This window comes from Phyllostomus discolor, chromosome 13 (genome assembly GCF_004126475.2).
Source record: "Phyllostomus discolor isolate MPI-MPIP mPhyDis1 chromosome 13, mPhyDis1.pri.v3, whole genome shotgun sequence".
In the NCBI taxonomy this organism is placed as follows: domain Eukaryota; kingdom Metazoa; phylum Chordata; class Mammalia; order Chiroptera; family Phyllostomidae; genus Phyllostomus; species Phyllostomus discolor.
In genome coordinates, this window is record NC_040915.2 from 59,533,141 (window position 1) to 59,554,763 (window position 21,623).

Consider the following 21,623-nt stretch of genomic DNA (forward strand, 5'->3'; position numbering starts at 1 on the left):
ACCTGTGGCCTTAGCTCTGGGTCAGTCTCTAATAGTAACTACCGTAACTGGTGCCAGCAGACCCCAGGCCAGGCTCCCCTCACGCTCATCTATGACACAAACCACTGGCACTCTGGGGTCCCTGAGCGCTTCTCTGGATCCATCTCTGGGGACAAAGCTGTCCTCACCATCTCGGGGGCCCAGCCTGAGGATGAGGGGGACTATCACTGTGCTATAGAGGAAGGCAGTGGGAGCAGCTTCCATCGCTCACAGTGGCTCAGACGACAAGGAAGTGAGACAGAAACCCCTGGGCCCAGAGGTTATGCTCTGAGCCTCACGGGAGCTTCTGTGGGGGCCTCTGCAAGGTGGGCCCCTCTGCAGTCAAAAACGTCCATGGAAGGGGGCGGAGCAGCACACAGTCACGAGTGAGAGCACAGGGTGTCCCCAGTCACTCTCACTGAAGGGGTGACAACGCCTGACAGTGTTGTCCCCACAGTGTTGGAGTAAATTTTTACAAAACTAATATTTTTAAGAAAAAATCACAGTTTTCCTGCACTGTTGTGTCTTCTTTTGTACTCACACAAAACCCTTCACTCCTGTCACATCTGCTCACCAAATGTATCAGGGGTATTTCTTCACAACAAGCAGTTCCCTGTGACACCAGCTGGATGTCCCACCATACAACTCAGCTCCCACACGACTGCCTGGAGACGCTGTCAGGGCTGCAGTGAAGGGCTCTGTCCCACGGGACTGCCCGCTCTTCAGGTGACGGTCACTCGCAGCACGTCCCCTGGTTTGCTCAGGGCCTTGGTTGTAACTCCAAGGCTCCCAGGTCCCTCCCAAGGTTTCAATTAGTTTGCTGACTCCACCTGAGCCCTTTCCGTCCTCAAGGAAACGGGGGCAGGGTTGTGAATTCCCGGCTTTGCATCCTGCCTCTGTCTATGAGTGAGCAGTCCTCCCCGAGGAGCCCACCCAGAGCCGCCTCTTTAGAACACAAGGAACACCTGTCACCCAGGAAATGTCAAGGTCAGGATGCTGAGACCAATATGTATTTTCTCTTATCTCACAATACTGTGTCTGCAAGTACCAGTGATGACCCAGACAGTCACTGTCACCCACAAATGAATGCCATATGTGTGAATCCTGTGGTACTTCTTCCACATCCCCACTGCCCCAGGCCCTTCAGCCTGACCCTGGACTCTGGACCCTTGGGCACCCTCCATGACTCGGGAGCTCATGACTGTCAGTGGTTCTCCTGAGCCCACAGGCAGTGACTGTCCCCCTGTCCTCTCGCACTTCCCTGGTCTCCCCAGCTATCCAGGCTGTTGGCTGGGCTGCGGGGCATCAGGAGCAGGATGTCCCCAGTGTGTGCCTGTGTTTCCTCCCCCATGAAGCTGCTGATGAGCCCAGACCCCAGGTGAGCTTCTGCACAGGAAGCAGCAGACACATGGGGGGTGACCATGGCAATGATCTCAAGGCCTCCCAGGTAGAGCCCCCACATTTGTGACCTAGGAAAGCTGTGAGGGACCCTCCTGGGTTTGAGTCTCATTCTCCGAACTCAGTGTTGTCACCAGAACCTCTTGACCACCTTTGGGTTCCAGTCCCCTGGAGAGGCTGGTGATCATCGCTTCAGAGCTGAACCCAAGCCAATGCCACACAGCTCTCCTGACCCATGGGGACAAGGGATGAACCTGCCCTCCCGGCCCCTGCCTGGCTCATCGGTGCCCTGTCCTTCCCTGTGACCAACACCAGCTCAGGAGTTTGCTTCTGCTGTCACTTGTTCTATTAACACAAAAGGGTTTCCTTCCCTCAAATCTGTTCATCTTTATGATGTCAATGAAAATATCTGTTTGAAAATACAGTTCTCCCAAATCAAACAGAACTGCCCTGTTTCCAGAGAGAAACATTCCCGCAGTGCTGAGCAGGGGTAGGAAAGGCCTGTGTGCAGCAGGTGTGACCCCAGGGAACCCGGTGACCCTTCATGCTGCCGGCGGAAATCCTGTCCTCTCACGGGACCCTGAGGAAAGCACTTCTCGGAGTCACTCATGGGAGACTGTGGGGTGACAAGATTTATTCGGGTGGAAGTAGAAGGCGGCTGCTGTGTCACACGTCTGTCTGTCCCGCCATGGAAAACGTTTAGCTGTGGCTTCAACAATGCTGGGACACAGGCCAGTGTCCAGCGTTTCTGTTTCGTATGGAACCTTCGTCCTTTGGATCCATGGGGCCTGCTGTGGGGCCTGACTGGCTGCTGGACCCAAATGTTGCCATGGAGAGAACTTGTGCATGAACTGGTCAAAAGAGAGCGAGAGAGAGCGAGAGCAAGAGCTAGAGTGAGAGAGACAGAGAGAGAGAGAGAGAGAGAGGACTCTTTGTGCCCTGGCATTGTTATCTCAGGCTTAGGAAGGACTGTGCCCTTTTTACAAAGAACCAATGACCTTCCCACACATCCATGGGCTTGCTCTGGGCTAACCTTCTAGCCAGTCTTGTCTCCTTTGAGGGGATTAGAGCACACACTTGTTTATGTGAAAGTCGTGACTTCTGTCACTTTTATGTGCAAAGGTTTGAGGGCACCTGAAACCCTCACACGAGGCCACGCACATGCTGACCAACCACTTTCGAGTGGGTGTGCTCTCACAGTCAGCTGGGGGTGGGCTGCAGTCACGGGGGAGGGCAGACACGCAGGAGGGGTCCTGTGGATGATGTGCCGGGGAGGGTGGAGACACGGCGTTTTATGAAGTACTCTCTACAATTTGTGCAACTTCAACATTCTCTCCATTGCATGTAATTTTAAATTCTGTTTCTCTGAGTGATAATGCATTTAGGTCCTGTCATTCAGAAAAGCTCAAAATGACCAAAAGTTGCATTTTCGCTATAATCTCAGGTTTAAGCCCATTTCCACCAACAAACAGAGAAGAATTTGATGTGGATGGAGACCACAGGAAAAAGTTGTCCATGATTCTCCAGCTGTAAAGATGTCAGGGAAGCCTGGTGTCTGAGAGCAAGAGGAGGGGCTGCCAGCTGGGCATGGAGGGGGCCGGTCATGAAGCCCCCTGAGGGGATCCAAGGGGTTGGGGTTCTGTGCAACCAGCACAAGGAGCCACTGAGGCTTTTGACCAGGGGGTGACCTGCCTGAGAAGAATGAGAACGGCCCCTCAAGTGCCTGGAGGACACAGCGCCCAAGGTGAGCAAGGGATCCTGGTCAAGGTCACTGAGTAGGAGTCCCCATGAGTCTAGACGTGTGGGGACCATGGGGCCGTGGGCACAGGTGCAGCAGAGGTGGATCCGGGCACAGAGGGACGTGCTGGTCTCTGCCTCCAACTGCCCAGACACTCAGCTCGTCTGCAAATGCATCACACCCAGTATTATCTTGCTGCTAAAATATGACAGTGAGTAAGACAGTCCAGGCAGGGAAAGCCTTATTTAGAATAGGAATGAATTCAGGACACCTGGGACAAAATCCCGACGAGGAACACGGGGCACAGGGAAGGAGCACACTGCAGACCTGAGACTATGGGTCAGTTTCTGAAACGAAGACACAGTCCGCATTCTGCACTGGTGCTTGTGAAGCCCAGCAAAGCCACTATTATCATTATTTTTTTTACCAATTGATACTAAATTAAATCAGATCTCCATGAAAACTGCAAATGCTCTGGCTGGTATAGCTCAGGGGAATGAGTGCAGGCTGTGAACCAAAGGGTTGCTGGTTCGATTCTCAGTCAGGACACATGCCTGGGTTGGGGGCCAGGTCTCCAGTGGGGCCCACGAGACAGGCAACCACACAGTGATGTTTCTCCCTCCCCCTTCTCTAAATAGGTAAATAAAATCTTAAAAAATATTTTAAAAAACTGTAAATGCATTCCACGAATTAAAATGTTTGCCGCATTGTTCTCCTTTGAAAATGCCTCTGAGCGTTTTCCTGGAAAACCCGCTTTCTAGGTTGTTTCCCCGAGCAGCCCCTGTGAGCCCTTCAAACAAGATCAACTGTCCGTCATCTGTAATGTGGGACAGGAAGCTCCCTGTGCATGTGCTGCGCCACATCTTCACTGGGGGTGAAACCAAATGAATTTGTCATATGAGTACATGTTTGCCCCTCCCAAGATGAGGCCCCTGGGAGTGAGATGACTTCAGAGTCACGGGATCTGGGAACCAGACCCTGGATGTGCGAACAGAGTCAGTGACCTGCGGAGCTGCAGACACCAGCTGGACTCTCAGGGTTTTGGTCCAGTACACATGTGGGTCCTGTGATTAGCAGAAGGTGGAGTGGGACTGCACTGTGGTCCCTAGACAGCTAGATGCTCAGCGAGGACACATCACTCAAAGGACCTCAAGCCTAGAGGCATAGGCACTCAGCAGCTGTGGCTGCTCTCAGGACCAGCATATTCTCCTGAGCATTAACCTTTGTGTGGTCTCAGCAGGTGCTTCCTGCCAAGGGCTCTCCCAAGTGCTGAAGCCAACCTCCATCCCCCTCTATCTCAGGTATGAGCTGAGTTCCAGCACCAGGGCTCAGGGAGGGGCTGGGCAGCCCATGGAAGGACACACATTTGCATGGGCGGCCCCTCCCCTGGCAGAGGGTGGGGAGAAAAGGAGGCCTGGGCAGCCCAGCCCCACTGTGGGCTCAGGGGCTGTGTGCACCATGGCCTGGACTCCTCTCCTCCTTGTGCTCCTCTCTCACTGCACAGGTAGGGACAGCTCTCAGGGACCAGGGCTCAGTTCTGTTTTATTCCTTTCATGTTCCATCTCCTAAGAAACTTCCCCTGGTTCTGCCCCATCACTGACAAGTGTCTGTGTTTGCAGGTTCCCTCTCCCAGCCTGTGCTGACTCAGCCGCCCTCCCTCTCTGCATCTCCTGGAGCCACAACCAGACTCACCTGCACCCTCAGCAGTGGCTTCAGTGTTGGCAGCTACTATATAAACTGGTTGCAGCAGAAGCCAGGGAGCCCTCCCCGGTATCTGCTGAACTACTACTCAGACTCAGACAAGGGCCAGGGCTCTGGGGTCCCCAGCCGCTTCTCTGGATCCAAAGACACCTCAGCCAATGCAGGGCTCCTGACCATCTCTGGGCTGCAGCCTGAGGACGAGGCCGACTATTACTGTGCTGCATGGGACAGCAGCAGTAGTACTTACACGGTGCTCCAGAGTCATGGGGAAGTGAGACAGAAACCTCCCTGTGCCCTCTCTGCTTGAGGCTGCCACCCTGGTTCTGCCTCAGACCAAGCCTTCCTCATAGATGACAAGTGTTGTCACTTCTTACGTCAGCACTTTCTGTTCTAGGACTCATAGAGGTGCCAGTGTTTTCCATCTTCCTGTGTTAAAAGGTAATTATACTAATTGCTCCTATCTCCTTACCCTGACCCTGCCTACGCAGTTACAAACCTGGTCTTCTGGCCACTACCCCTCCTAGGGGATGATGGACAATAAAGGAGGTGGTTGTCCCCACCGTGCACAGCTGAGACTCGACTCAGGGCTGTAGGTGGCCTGAGTCCTTTTGGTTTGTCACTAGGTCCAGTATGCCTCCAGCCCATCACCCAGGAAAGAGCTCCAACTGTCAGGTCACCTTCCCTTATTCTGGTCCTTGTGACGTGTCTCTGGGGACTGTTTTCCCTCCTGAGGTTCGGAAGAAGCAGGTGACTGTGGCTCTAGGAATTCTGAGCAGTGTGCACAGTGAAATTCGACTGTGTGTGTGACTTACCTGTGTGCACGAAGACACTAGCATCATGCTTGTGCAAGGGCCACAGTTCTTCCTTGTCCTAAGGTCATTTGTGTGTCATGCCCACATTTGCATGAGGATGGGGACTTGCATTCCCTTGGCGCTGGCAGATGACTAAGACAGATCCCGTGAACTCAGTAAATGAAGAGGAGAATGTGGGGGTGTCATGTCCCTACACTAGTGTTCGAGGGGCCCGATAGTGAGGGTGCTTTCCCCCTGACTCGGGGTCCTCCCCTCTGTAAACTTCTCTGCACTGGGGAGGGGCTGAGAGATTCTTGGAAATGGCTCATCACAAGCACCTGCCCTGCTTTTTTCTGTCCCCTAGTACAGCGTCCGTCTTTCATACTGGCTTCCAATCCTACTTAGGGTGAAGCCGTAGCCTGCAGGAGACTCGACAGCCTCTGCCAGGGTGGTCTGACCTGGGCTGCCCTGGACGGCTGCCTGTGCCTCCTCCACTGAACCGAGCCCCCTGGTGTCCGGGAGCCATGCACCCAAGTCATGTTCTGGGCCCTGTGTCTCCACTGGGCAGCTGCCAACGCTCCTCCATCACATCTCCTTTCATGGCCTCTCACCCACTTCGTTGATTACAGATGGAGTGTCTCGGGTGCAGCTTCTTCTCCTAAAGCAGGGCTCCATATCCATTCCGCTGCCCCTGGTTGCGCCCACATCAGCTTCTCACGAGGCCCAGGAGAGGGGAGCTGGGCCATGGAAGTGCTGAGCGCAGTGTTGTAAATTTCCCCCATAAACCCTGGGGGGGGGACACACACGACACTGGGGTGTTTGCATTTGCACCTGGTGGAAGTCAAGGGCATTTACTTCTCGTGAAACCCAGGTGTTTGGTAGAGTCTAACAGCTGAGTGATGTGAGAGACAGGAGATCATTCATATATTAGCCGTCATTCCTCATGCTACCTGCGCCCAGTGCTTAGTAACGACTGGTCTACAAATGCAACAGTTCTGTGCATTTTTCGTAAATAAAGTTTCATAACACCTGGTCCTGTGCAAATGGTGTCTTTCATTTAATTCTCTTACGTAATGACTTGGGACTCCACTCAGGACGTAGAGTGAATCTGCGCCTCTTCGTGTTGGTTGGCACACGGTGCTCCGTCATACGGTCACAGCACAGCGTGGTTCCCCATTCATCAGTGGAGGGGCAGGGGGGTTATTCACACCTCACCACTGATTAGGCACACTGCCGCCACGAACATTTCTGTGCATGATTGTGTGTGTGTGTGTTCACATTTTAATTTTTCTTGGGTAGTTACCTAAGAGTGGAACTGCTGGCTCATGTGATAATTGTAAGGAATGCTTCTTAAATGCCTGTCAGGCTGTCTCCCAAAATGAACAAAGGCTGAAATGAAGCGCTGATGACATCGGATGGGGAGACAGTTTGGCGAGAGAGTCCTGCAAATCAGAGAAGCTTGGGTGGAGCCCTGGGCTTTTCCCAGGTCCCTGACCTTGCAGGCCCCCTGACCGGGGTGGTCCTGGGGATCCGTGTATTCAGGGTTCTCATGCCCAGGGAGCTCAGGAGGGTCATGGGGGTGGTTTGTGGTTGTGGGCCCAGCAGAGGGTGCTGTGGGGTGTCTGAAAAGCAATGGTCTGGGCTCTCCAAGACTGGACATTTCTCAGGGCTTGGATCTGAGCATCTTTATTTTCATCCAGAAACAATTCAAAAGGCCTTCCTACTTTAAAGGAAAAGGTGTAAATTTTTTATTACAGCCTTATACCTGCTTGTTGGTACTAGTCCCTGGAGATGCACTATGGTGGAAAAACCAAAGCATGGACAGGAGCACCCATGGGGGGAGGTGCCTGTGCTGTGCGGGGGTGGGGCTGAGGGTGAGAGAGAATTGGGCCAGTGAGGCCTGATTGACCCTCGCTGTGTCTCATTCATGATGTTTGTGACTAAGGGCAGACATACATGGATGAGGATTTGGATGTTTTCACAAGAGCACATGTTGTTAACACTGGAATACTGGCCTCGATTACATGGTACAAGTCCCAGTTGTCCCGTGCAGTGGATTGCTGGGAGGAAGAGAGTTCTGAGAAGAGCGCCCTGAGATGAGCCGAGGTGATCAGAGAGGCACATGGAGGCCAGGTCTCCATGACGACACTGCTCTTCAGTCAGTGACTAGCCAGCTGATACTCGGAGGTGCACTAAAGAAACGACGAAATTGAGAACTTCGATAGGGACAGAGGGCAGAGGACTGTCGTCATTATTCAGGGCAAGTTAATGGAGCCTGGGCCTTGGTTAGTCCAGCTGAGTGGCAGAGAGCAGGGTCAAGATGCATCTTTGCTCCTCAGTGTGCAGCCGGGGGTTGCTTGGATGTCCGGGTGAGGACACGTGGGTCCCCTAGGGCGGCTCCATGCACTGACACGTGACCGAGACGAGGGTGCTGGATTCCAGCACAAGTCACAGCGACTCTGTGACAGTGACTTCACCCTTCTTCACCCATGTGTTAGGGAGGGTGGCTAAGCATTCTTTCTCTTATATTGATTGACTCAGGGATGTTTTCATTCATATGCTGTTTAACTAACTGTTAAGTGTCGACCCTCTGCAGGGTTTGAGTGACACAGCATTTCCTTCACTCACCTACACGTGAGCTGAAGGCCAAGGGCACCCAGACAACAGCCAGTGATGAAGTCTCCTGGCTCAGAGGATCCACGTGGGCCCCAAGGAAGACCCGACCCTCCATCTGGGGCCACGTCAACAGCAGCATCGGGAGACAGCACGGCTGACATCCTTTAGGGAAATGTAAGTCTACTTACTCAAATTTGGGCCAAAGTGGGGAATAGGCAGGCAAAAATTTAAAGAACCTAGAGTTGTGGGGGTTGGAAAATAAAGATTTGTCACCTATTACCCCCCAGAGTCCCAAAGATTCCAGGAGTCACAACGAGGCTAACCCTCTACTTTGGTGCTCACCTGGATGACAGACTGCACGACAACTCTCCCCTCTCAGCCAATTCCAGTCCTGACCCCGGGCTCTGCTTTCACCCCTGGTCCTTCTCCAGAGGTGAAGGAGAATCGTATCTAACGGCTGGGACTCTAGGATGATCTCTGACTGTGATCACAGCAGATAGGTAACTGTGGGTGAGAATACTGCACCATGTGGCCAGGCCCCACCCTGGTGGCAGGGACTCCTGCACCATTCTCAGGCTTCTTTGGAAACCATGTGTTAGATCTGGGCAGGCCGAGCAAGAATGAAAATCACCAGGTAAGAAAATGGCACCGTGGGAAGCTGCCTGCAGACCCTACCCAGGAAGATCAGGGTCTGGGGTCGGCTTATCCAGCAAACAGGATGCAGCTTTCACCCAGCAACCAGCTCTAGCCTGATACCCCAACCACAGGATTTTACATTTAAAAACCCTGATCTAAGAACAACCAAGTGAGTCCAAACCGCCCTTGGTTGGCCCCACTTTTGCGCTTACACCCTGCTAATAAGCCCTGCTCTCCTTAGCTCGCTGTGTCCATCTGGTTTCTTGAGTGACTCCGACCTAACACTGTGGAACCCACCTGATGGTTTCTGAATCCATCCATTCGCTGTCCAAAATGTCAACACAGACCCCTGGGATAGGACCTTGCCTTTGTACAGCCCCCTCTGCCCTCACGCCCGCCGTTCTGCAGGCTGCTGTCTCTGCCATGACTCTTCCCTCTGGACTCTGGGAGGTTGGGCTCCTCAAGGACGCCTTGGGTCCCTTGAGTTGGCGGAGGGCCCAGACCTGGGTCAGGGCTCTAAGGCACATGCTTCTGTCACCTGTCACAAAAAGGAGAAAACATCACGCTGGCAGGTCCTGCCCTGCAATTTAAGTCAGGAAACTCGGGGCACAGGTAAGTGACCCCTAAACCTTTTTGGGTGACCATGCCCACTCCTATCTGATACCCAAGACAGCCTGTTTAAGGAACTTCTTCGTAACACAGGGAAAAAAAAAAAACCCTTGCCCTGGCTGGTGGGGCTCAGTTGATTGCCGTGTTATCCGGTAGCCAGAAGGTTGCAGCTTTGATTTCTAGTCAGGACACACAGGCAGGATGCGGATTCAAACCCCCGTGTGGGCTCGGGCACATACACTCCCCAGTCTAGGGGTCATTCCCCGTCTCTGCCCACATGGGAGTTGACCAATCAATGCTTCTCTCTGACACTGTTTCCCTCTCTCCCTTCTTCTCTTTCTAAAAGCAATAAAAAAAAAGTGCCCCATTGTTTTTTCTGAATTGTCAGGCAATTTACTGCATGAATGAAGGTCACACACATTTTCTGTGAGGCCAGCCACTCAAAGCCACCTTTAATCATGTACTGGGGGTCACCCTGACAATTCTCTTATGTCTTTTTTCCATTTCAGGTTTCTGATTAACCCCACATACTACATCACTACATGCTCCTCAGACTGGGGAATGCAGAGCCCCGACCCTGTGCCAGGTGCTGCCGACAACAGAATATCTGTGTGTGGCACAGCTTTCTGGAGCATCCATTCCCTGAGAGATTTGAAGAAACAAGTTCAGCGGATGGAAATAATCCCCTTCCCTCTCGCCACAGGCAGGTAGGACAAGATGGAGAAGAGCGGGGAAGGGGAGAAGTTCCAGAGAAACACTCCAGTCTCTGAAGTGTCACCAGGCGTCCTGGGGGCAGCTGCAAGTGAGGGTGGCAGCCTCTGCTCTGGGCTCCAGGCAAACCTGGCAGCTCATTGAACTCAGTGGCTATTTTGGGCACAATGCTTTTGAAGGCTGTGAAGGTGCCAGCCAGCCTCTTTATCGGAACCTTACTGAGTGAACACTCAACAGTCTGCAAACCTCTGTCCTCCCCGGCACCAGGTCCTCTGCCCTGGGTGCACTGTGCACACATGGACACCTGTACTTCTTGAACAGCTCACACCACAGCTGGTTGTGCCCAGCACCTGGCTGGCCTCCTTGGACTCTCTGCAAGTCATGGTCTTCCGGCAACATGTGAAGTGCAGGGAGTGCGACTTGTCCTCCACACGTCCTTGACCCTTGCGTGGGGAATGCTGATCCCATGATGGAGTGAATGTGCAGGTCGGCGGTTCGGAGCATCGGAATTGCCATGTCCACATAGTGGCTGTCCCACTTTAAGAACCAGAGGGCTTGCACCACTGATATCAGCACCCGGTTTCTCCATCCGCTGAGCTGGAAAAATAAACAGAACTGCAGGTGAAGCTGGGGTGTGTGTTGTCTGAGTTAATTTAAGAAAGTCCACAGTTGTCATGGAATTTATATCAGAAGGTTGACACTGACATCACGGTGGTGTGAGTGGAAAACAACTCCCCAGAAGACACACAGGCTCACGAACACAACTCACACACACATTCGCAATCTCTCCCCACGTAACAGCACAGGACACCCTGCACACCGCCCTGCACCACCTGCAGGGGGCACCATTACGTCCACGTGCTGAACGACAGACCATATTGATTATTTTCATTTTTTTTTAATTTGGAAAAACAAGTTTTTTTTTTCAGGGCCCTAATTCCATTCTCACCAAAACCTGGAATCATGTTTGAGCTCCAGGATGAAGGCAGTCAGGATGTCTACTTGTCTGATCATCTCAATGTCTTCCTCGGCCAGAAAAAACGGTAGAATTTGTACCATTTCCTTCTGGTCTTGACGCCACCTGCAGTTATGGAGGAGACCACAGCGGCACCGACCAGGTCCCGGACTGTTTGCGCATCTCTCCGTTCCCTTGGCGAGTACTGGAGTAGTAGTCGAGGCCCTCACAGCAAGCTTAGAGGGCGCCTAGGGAAGATGCGTTTGTTTAGCTTGGATTGGCTTTTCCCTCCCAAAGACTTTCTGGTGGGACGTCCCTCTGCAGAAATGCCTGTTCCTGAGGTTGAGTTAAACCACCCCCCCGTCCCTTGAGAACAGTTAGTGTCCCTCCTGTGCTTGTTCTTGGTGTGGATTTGCACTTAATTTAGTTCGACTCTAGCAAACACTGTAATTTCCTAAATGGTTAAGACATTTATTGCAACAGCGTGATAGGAAAATCAAACATAAGTTGAGAAATAAAAAAATTATAAAATACATTTATACTTACAGAACAATGTGGGGAGCAGAATGTGAAAAAGAGACAATACAGATATACTGACAAAAATACCCATTTTTAGAGACATCATTCGGAAGATTAATATAAATATAGCTGTACGGCAGCCACTCACATGTCCCATCTGCTAGGACTCCAGGTTTGAAGCTGAGAACTTTCTTCTGCTAACAAATTTAAATGTCTTGGCTCATCGAGTGACAGTTGGGACACGAGGCCAGATGTCCATCACCACATAGCCACGCCCACTGGTCTATCCAGGCAAGGGACTGTGAGGCCTGTGGACTAAGTTTCAGTAGTTGTGTTGAAAGCCAGTCTGTACGTCTCCAGGAGGCTTAGCCGCTGTCAAGGGCAGGGCTGCCCCAGTAGGAGACACGGAAGCATCACTCAGAATGGCCTGAACTTGGCGCCCCCTCTGGGAACATACTCTGCCCCGGAATGGTCATGCTGGGTCTGAAAATCCCGTCACTCTCTTTTCCTAATGTCTCCACCTACCTTCCTGGGCTAGTGTTTTAAATCTTAATCTTCTTTTAAAATCCTCACCCAAGGATATGTTTACTGATTTCAGAGCAAGAGGAAGGGGGAGAGAAATATAGATGTGGAAGAGAAACATTGATTGCTTGTCTCCTGTATGATGCTCGACCTGGGATCTCACCTGCAACTTAGGTATGTGCCCTGATGGGTTATTGAGCCCACAACCTTCTGGTGTGTGGTACGACACGCCAACCAACCGAGCCACACGGCCAGGACTTCCTGGGCTAGTTTTGCGCATGCTTAGGAGGACTCTTATTTTGTCCCAGGTCACAAAAAGGAGTGGCATCTGTTTGACACATCATTGAGGAGGAGCAAGGTACAGAGAAGGGACGACCGAGAGCAAGTGACTCTTGGGTTACGGAGCTGGGAAAATCTGCGAGGCCTTAGAGGCATTCTTTTTCTCCCCCCAACCACAGGAAAATAAAAAAAAACACACACATTATTCAGCAGGCAACGACAGGGTTAGTTACATGTTCAGGGAGCCATGGCCAGAGGGAAAAACAAGTACAGATCTTGGAGCCCAGCTCCACTCAGATCCCTGTGACCCTGGACTTTGCTGCCCACCCACAAGCAGTAAACACCCACCCTTCACTCAGGCCCTAGGCAGCTGGGCCTCCAGGCCTATAGAGTTTGACCCTGGGCCCCAAACCTCCATAGTCTCTGGGGCAGAGGGAGACAAAGGCTGCAAATGACTCCAAGGCAGTAGCTGCAAAGGAGCAACAGTGAATCGCCCGTGTGGACTTGCGGGCTTACGGACTCCCGGGTGCCTATAGAGGAGGACACTCCGCCAGTGTCCCTGTCCCACCGGAGAGCAGTGTCGGTTTTCTCCCACTCTGCTGTGGACATACGAGCACTGGGTAGTTCAGGCCTGGGGAATACCTGGCTCCTGTGAGCCCGTTCCTGTGACCCAGCGGTTCCTGTGATCCGGCTTCTCCAACGTCTGTCGGTTCCAGAACCCCGTCTGCGAAGAGTCGCGCCACACGCGCATGCGCTATAGGAACCAACAACGGCGTTGGGCGACTGAGCCTCTAGGTGCAGAGCCAGGGCTTATGGCCTCCTGCACCCGTTTCTCCACCTCCCACTCCCAGCCTCTGGCAAACACCAATCCATTCTCCCTGTCTATGAGCTGTTTTTTCTTTTATTTGGGTCAGTTTGATTGTGAGTCTTTTTCATGTTTTGTTTTGGGTTATAGGCTTTGTTTTAATTCCACCTATAAGTGTGATCATCTGGTGTTTGTCATCCTCTGTCAGATTCACTTTACTTGGCTTATGGTCCTAAAGGTCTATCTATGTTTAGAATGAACAATATTCATATATTCACCCACTGACGAACATTTAGGATATTTCCATAACTTGACTGTTACAAATAATACTGACATGGACATGGGGGTGCATGTATCTTTTTGACATAGTGTTTTCCTTTGCTTCAGATAAATACCCAGAAGTGGATGATCTGCATCATACGCTAGGTCCATTTTTAGAAATCTGACCAGAGGTGTGTGATGAGAAAGAGCGACCTGGTGAGATGCAGGAACGAGCAGGGGTCCTAGGACTTGAGCCATGGGGAGGTGTGTGCCCTGTGACCAGTGGGAGGCGCTGTAGGACTGTCCTGAGTCTCCCTCACAGCTGCTCACTGAGGCCCATTCACACAGTGGAGTCTGGGTGTGAGGGCAGGGCTTGTGCTCCCCTAAGGGGATCAGCAGCCTTTTTCACTCTGATGTTGTAGAGTCCCCTGACAAGGACCTTTGTGTGGTCTTGATGCTTCCCCCCTAGAGCTCTCCCAAGGGTAGAAGGCTACCTCCACCCCCCTCTGTCTGGGGTGTGAGGTGAGCTGTAGCACCAGGGCTCAGGAAGGGGCTGGGCAGCCCCTGAATGGACACACATTTGCATGGATGGCCCCTCCCCTGGCAGAGGGTGAAGAGAAAAGGAGGCCTGGGCAGCCCAGCCCCACTGTGGGCTCAGGGGCTGTGTGCACCATGGCCTGGATTCCTCTCCTCCTCTTGCTCCTCTCTCACTGCACAGGTAGGGATGGAACTAGGACACCTGGGAATTCCCCAATGTCACTCCCTCCTTGCTCAGAATCTTGATAATCTCTACTTGGGTGTTCGTCCCATCACTCATGAAAGTCTGTTTTTGCAGGTTCCCTCTCCCAGCCTGTGCTGACTCAGCCTCCCGGCCTCTCTGCATCTCCAGGAACCACAGCCAGACTCACCTGCACCCTCAGCAGTGGCTTCAGTGTTGGCAGGTATGTTATAGCCTGGTATCAGCAGAAGCCAGGGAGTCCTCCCCGGTATCTCCTGTCCTACACCCAGACTCAGACAAGCACCAAGGCTCCAGAGTCGACAGCCATTTCTCTGCATCCCGAGATGCTTGCACCACCACAGGACTAGTGACCACCTCGGGGCTGCAGCCTGAGGACGAGGCCGACTATTGCTGTGCGATCTGGCACAGTGGTGCTCCTCACAGTGACACACACAGATGGGGAAGTGGGACAGAAACCTCAGACTAACAGAGTTTTCACTCAAGACAGTGGAGTATTTTTTAATAATTGTGTGTATGTAAACTATACTCAGAAGTTCCTCCTGGTTTGTGATGGGTCTACTCCCAGTTTTCCATCCACGTCTGGACTCTCAGGGATACAGAGACCAAACTGAACACACAGTCGTCACGGTGACACTGCAGAGCTGCCTGGTGTTCACTTTGGGAACCGGGGCCTGGGGAGCTGCCCTTGGGCTCTTGAAATGACACAAAGGAGCCTTTTCTCTGTTTAGTCTTCGTTATGACTTTGGGACATCCTAGCAGGTGGCAGTCTCCACAGAACAGACTCTGCAGGGCCAGGACTCTGAGCAGGGACCCGCCTGTCCCTTTCAGGCCCATCTGCTCAGAGCCCCCATGGCACACAGTGTCCCAGGGACGAGGCACTAAACTGTGAGACGCTGTGTGAGGACTCAGAACACAGCTGGCCTGGACCCCTGGCTGGGTCCTGAGCCTTTGGTTGTGAAGTCAGACAGAGGAGTGTTTGGGAAAGGAAAATTCTAGGCCTGGGCCAAACCCTTCTTTATGGGACTTGAGACAGTGGGGGGATGAACCACAGTTGCTAAAAAAATGCTGAGGCTATTTTTTTAGGAAGCCTGGGTGACGGGGTTCCATGGATGAATGTTCCTATGGCTGCAACCTCCCAGGAGCAGGGGGAACTCTTGTGAGTGGGAACTCCAAGCAGGTTCCCTGAGCCCACTGGCACTGACTGGGGTCTCCTCTTCTCACACCCCACTGGAGCTTTCCCAGATCCAGGGTGCGGGGTGGGATATGGAATATCAGAGCAAGAACTTCCCAACATTTGCCTATTTTACTTACACTTTGAAGTTCTTGATGAGCTGAAATCTGAGGCTTCCTTTTCCTGCACAAGGAACAACAGACGCATTGGGTGTCACCTTGGAAATGGTGCCCAGGGCTCCCAGGCAGAGTCCCTACCTTGTGAGCTAGGACAGAGGTGATCGATCCTCAGGGGTTCAGCCCTCAACTCTGCCTTCTGGTGTGTGCACACCGCCTCCTGGCCCAGCTCTGGGCCCCTTCTGATGAGGAGACTGATGCTCACTGTCATGTAGCTCAGGACAACGCCCTGCCACCCAAGGGCTGCAGTTCCACAGAGAAGTGAGGTAAAACCTGCTGTCCACTCTGCATCCTGTCTCATCAGGGCTCTATCCCTGACTCTGTCCTACCCCAGCTCAGGTTTTGACTTCTGCTGACAGGAGTGCTGTGAAACCAGGGGCCTCATGTTCTCACCTGCGTCTATCATTGGTGCTCAATGAAATGTCTCCTTCCTTCCTGGTACCCAGCACAAACAGGATCACTCTGTGCCCAAATACACAGAACCCCTTCGAGCTGCCAGGACTGGGACAAGGAAAGCAGAAGTCCAGCCTGTGGGACCTGGGAGACTGGGGGGCCTCCCACCAACCTCTGGCAGGTCCCCTGTTCCTGGGTCAGGCCGTTCTGCTCTTCCCTGAACTCTGACACTGTGAGGAAGCTGCGTTTCTCTCTGGTTCCCGAGATTCCACCCTGGAGGAGCTCCTGATCTCCAGCTACACAGAGATCCCTCCATGAAGGCAGGTTTTCAGACCCATCCAGTTTGCTTTCTTCATTTTTACCTTGAATATTTAATGCTCTCTTCTCTCTAGTTCTTTTTTGAGGTAATATTGCTTAAATATCAATTCCTTGGTCTACACCCTATAAAGTGAATTTCAATTCACTGCAAGGAGTTCTTAACAAATAAACTTAATCACGCCCAAGGAAGACTGGGTAACAACTGAGAGGGTTTTTTAAGCCAGAGATAAAGGAAGAACTTCTAAAAACAGTGACCACTCCATTTATACTAATATTTTATGTGAATTCTTATACTGAAGAAGTTACAAAATAGAATAAAGTATATACATAAAAGATGAGAGTATCAGAAAAAAACTCAGTGCTGTGAGGGGAACATTCAAGGGCACAGAAGCCCCCACACCTGTAACCAGGAACACAGGACACCTGCCCCCGGGTAGTGTGAGGTCAGGGGAAGGACAGGCATGAAAAGCCAAGACATGGGTGAGGGGAACTTTGGCAGCTACCTGAGACATGGCAACCACACCAACCAAATGCACCCTCTGTAAGGGGGCCAGAGTGGAATTCTTACCAGGAAGGGGCACCTGGATTCTCTGGGGAACATTATCCTTAAACTTGTTTCCAGGTGGTTATATCCCTGGGAAGAATCCAGGGAAAGTCAAACATCCCAAAATATCAGGGAACTCAGCACGTCACTTACCTGTCTACAGGTGACCTATAAAAATTAAAGCTCAATGCCAACATCACAGAGAGGACCTGAATATTCTACTGCCCTGGGAACTGACATCTGAAAAAACCATCAGCAAAAGGCAGAAAGCCTTTCCAAGTCTGCAGAGCTAAAGAAAATTTGCTGGAGGCTTAAGACCTGGGACCAGCAGGGGCGCCTATGGATTGGTTCTGGGAGCTCAGGGTTCTGGGACAAGCAGGCTAGGAGAATACTGGACTGGCTCTTGCACACTGGGGCAGGCAGTGTACCCACTGAAGTGTGAACAGTCCTGCACCTGGGGCCCCAAGAGCCACATGAGCACTCAGCTCTGACTCACACACTAGCCTCAAGATTCACCCACCTGCCTTCACGTGCTCATTGTCCAGGCCTCATTCAGGCAAAGACAGATGCACAGTCGCAAAACAAAACTAAACTTTCTTGAAAAGCCTTGACCTACAGTGCTGCCTGGACATAGGATGGGAGACAGAGGTGCAGGGACTGTCTCACTCCGAAGCTCTGGGGTGACTCCACCACGGCCCGGACTCACTCATTACCTTTTCAGTCAATGAACCAAGCCTTCACTTCACGGGACAGGGGCATATTGTTAGGGGAAGAGGACATTTGCTACTAGCATCTGGGCAAAGGTTGTTCTCATCCATTCTTTCTGCCACCTTCTAACCCTCCTTCTAGGGCCCTTGGGCACATGCTTCTAGCTTTGCCATCCACAGTGTCCAGGACTTAGTTTAATAAAAATCATACAATGTTATACAGGGCAGGTTGCCTCAACATATTTTCTCATTTTACTATTCCAAGTATGCCAGCCTAACTGGAAATGTCATTTATGATCACGGCCAATAGTTGCACAATCTATTCAGCACATGAGAAAGAAGAATCTATGTTATATCAACAAAACCCACTGAGACGAGGGTATGTGTATACTCTCTGGGCCATGTTGGACCTAGAATTTGAGGGAGGACAGCTGTGAAAAGGCCAGCAAGTTCCTTCAGAGAGAAAAGTGCCCCCAGGACCTACAGGGAGACTGTTCAGTCTCCTTGCATATGAGGGGCTCCTGGGGTACCCCTGGTGTGTCTCCCATCCAGTCTAACCACCCCTCCTCACTCCATAGGAATTGATGGGCTCCTAATTCCCATGATTTGCCTCATGGACACTCTAACTGACCTGCGGTGTCTGGAAAATGCCTGAAGATATCTGTATGGGCAACAAATTTCAGGGATCCTTTTTCTTGATATGGCGTCCATTTGACTCATGATGAAATGTGTTATAATTGCATTAGCCAATTTTTCTGTTATCATATCAGTTGTTTTCCCCTTATTATTTTATTTTTTATTTTTTATATATTCTGGTCACTTAGGGAAACTGACACTGTTTGTGTTTTCAGCTCTGTCATTTTTATTTTATTTTGTGTTAATACTCCTAATCTACACTTTTAGTGATAATCTACACTATCAGAGCTATAGTTGTATAACTGTAAAATATTTCAGCTGAATATTTACTGTTAACAGAGTTGGGATTCTCCTAAAATACAAAGGTAAAGAAAAAAGTCATACACATTTAATTAAACTCAAAACTTATTAACAATTTCAAAATGAATAACAAATCTTATTTTTATTTCAAGTATGCTAAACACCAGTTGTGTAATTCCTCATTTCCAAGTACTTGAGAGATTTTATATGTTTTTATCTTCACCCAAGGACATTGTTCAGGGCTTTAAGAAAGAAGAAGGAAGAGAGAGAAACATCGATGAGAAAGAGAAACATCAATTGGTCACCTCCCATTGGCACCTGGAAGGGGAATGGAACCCACAACGTTTCCATGACAGGACACTGTTCTTCCCACCAAGTGAGCCACACCTGCCAGGACCTGTCACCTGAGACACTGAACCTTCCTGATCATTTTTTTTCCATCACAAACCCCTTGTCCACTCTGCCCATTCCTTCTGCTCCACAGCAGCAAGTGGAGAAACTGAGTCTTATAATGTTCCATGATGTTAACCCCAACTTTTTCAACAGAGTATTGAGTTTTTTATATTTCTGATTATGAGACAAGTGTCTTCTTATTTTTTTAGATCTGATGTTGCCAGATGTCTCATAATGACCTCTGAGCTTTGCTCCTCAAAACCCACAGTTACACTGTAGAGACCCCAGAGAGTCATGTCTTCCCAGGGCACAGGTGGTCTGCCCTCCTCAGGCTGCTGGTGCAGCCCTGTGAGTGCACAGCCCAAGGCCTGGTCCCCCACTGCTACTAGAGAATGTTACAAGATGTTGTCAGAGGTAGAAACTCCTTCTACACCCCAGACGTGGGCACTGCAATGGTCCCAGGGACTCACTCAGGAGAAAGGAGTAACTGCTAAGGCTTTCCAAGGAAGAGAGAAAGTTCTCACTGAGGAAGGAAGAAGATGTTCTCAGGATCCAGGTTAGATTTGAAATGAACTAGATCGCTGGGGCTGGAAGGTAAACACACACATCTCATCATTCAGCCTTTGTCACTGCAGGTAAGACTCAAGAATAAGGTCACTAGAGTCATGGGGAAGCTGATTGGGAGGAAGATGTCAGCTGACCATCACATAGGGCATCTCAGTTACTGAGTAGTCATTGGTCTTGAGAGGTCCCAGCATCTGCCTCTTTCAAGATGACCACCAGGGGACATCAGGGTGACACTGAGGCAGGAGAGAGGCAGCTGATTTGCATGAAACACCTTCTCCTCCTCATGGGTCTGGGAGGCATGAAAAGGCCCCAAGGACACCACCCTCCAACCCAGGAGCCTGTGGAGACTCTGTCCTTGAGTTTCTCCACCATGGACTGGACAGTGGTCCTGCTTGGGCTTCTCTCTTACAGCTCAGGTCAGAGGAAGGGACTGTGTATTTTGGAGGTGGAAGGCAAATAAAAGCAGGATCAGAGGTGCACCCTTTCACCTAATACCATACCTACCTCTCTGCTGTTGGTTTTAGGTGTGGATTCTCAGACTGTGGTCACCCAGGAGCCATCACTATCAGTGTCTTGTGGAGGGACAGTCACACAGGTGACTGTGGCTCTAACTCTGGGTCAGTCTCCAGTGGTAACTACTCCAGATGGTACCAGCAGACCCCAGGAAAGGCTCCCCTACCACACTCATCTACCACATAAACACCTGGTCTTCTGGGGCCCGTGATCACTTCTCTGGATCCCTCTATGGCAACAAAGCCATCCTCACCATCATGGAGGCCCGGCCTGAGGACCAGGATGATTATTACTGTGCTCTGTATACGGGTAGTAGTGTTGGTACTTACACAGGGATGTGAACCCATGGGGAAGTGCACCCAAAACCTGCACATAATTCGAAGGGCTGAACCATTAGAGGCAGAAGAAAGGAGAGAGGGTGGAAATGATCCACACGGTACAGGGATTGGCTCCCTGGCCCTGTGTTCCATCCAGTGCCTCATCTCCACGTTCTTCCTCCAGTCTCCCAGGGTGTGTCCTTCTCCCCGTGTGACCCCGTGAAGGCTGGGTTTTCTCTCCCCTTCTTTCTAGAGTAATGCTGGGGAGGACCTGGACCCCAAACTATATTAACCAACAGTCAGTCAGAGATCCGTCTACTCCCTGAAGACTCCTCTGTTTAAAGGGCAGTAACGGGTTTTCTCTCATTGATTTGATGCTCAAACCACATACATCTGTCGTTTCCCTCTCAAGTGGAAGCCTCACCTTCGGGCTGGCCGGGAATGCAGTTCCCCAGACTAGACCCACAGAGACAGACACCTGTGTTTGGTGCAAGGATTGATCTAACAAGCCCTCTGTGAGATTTTTATACATGTTAAAGTTTGAAATTTATCTCCTTTGCTATTTGTCTAAAATCCTCCCTGAGAATTTCTGCTTAAAATTCAGTCAGATTAACGTCTCAGAGCACAATCTCTTTCTATAGCCATTCAAAAATTTGAGAACACCAATAAAATGATTTAAAATATTAAACTATATTCATTATGACTTGATTTCAAAATACAACCAGAATTTCAAAGGAATTTTTTAAAAATATATGTTCTCTTAAGACGCATTTTCTGGCTCATAGGGGTGATTATACATGAGAACATATCTTATTTAGAACTGGCTCCCAGGACCGCTGATATCTGGGCTGGCTGCCCCGGTGCGGGGACAGGTCAGAGGCTGCGGTCTGTCACTGCATGACGCCCCGAGGCTTCCAGCACTGAGCCCGGGGAGGGAAACATGTGATACTATGATTTAGCTGATTTTTTCCTCTCCCTAAATGTCTCATTGGGAAAATTTGATGTTGAATCAATACAAAATAAATTTTATAAAAATGCATTATATATACTCTGTTAAGAATATATATAATATGGTTGTCTGTATGCTTGCTTTCTGTAATGTTTATTGCACAGTTGGATTTTTGATTGGCTCTGAACACAGAAAAATGTGCAGCCTTTCTCTGCAGGGACCTCTCACAGAAACTACCTCTTTACTCCTCAGCCAATTCCTCTGAGTCAACATGCCTGCCTGCCCTGTGTTTCTGCCATCTGAGCTAGCCCTTTAAGTTTTCCTGGAATTCTAGTCAGAGG

The 21,623-nt window shown here is 50.7% G+C and overlaps 1 long non-coding RNA gene and 3 gene segments (V, D, J or C); 3 read left to right on the plus strand and 1 right to left on the minus strand.

Moving 5' to 3' along the window:
• Nucleotides 1–21,623, plus strand: part of LOC114510192 — a 902,657-nt gene that overhangs the window by 241,628 nt on the left and 639,406 nt on the right.
• Nucleotides 1–21,623, plus strand: part of LOC114509077 — an 863,521-nt gene that overhangs the window by 223,451 nt on the left and 618,447 nt on the right.
• Nucleotides 1–21,623, plus strand: part of LOC114509076 — an 805,173-nt gene that overhangs the window by 136,559 nt on the left and 646,991 nt on the right.
• On the minus strand, nt 131–21,063 carry LOC118497952. Its single transcript, XR_004900472.1, has 3 exons — nt 21,053–21,063; nt 14,876–14,882; nt 131–211 (listed from the first exon to the last, which is right to left on the minus strand). It is a non-coding gene; the product is annotated as an uncharacterized LOC118497952 (long non-coding RNA).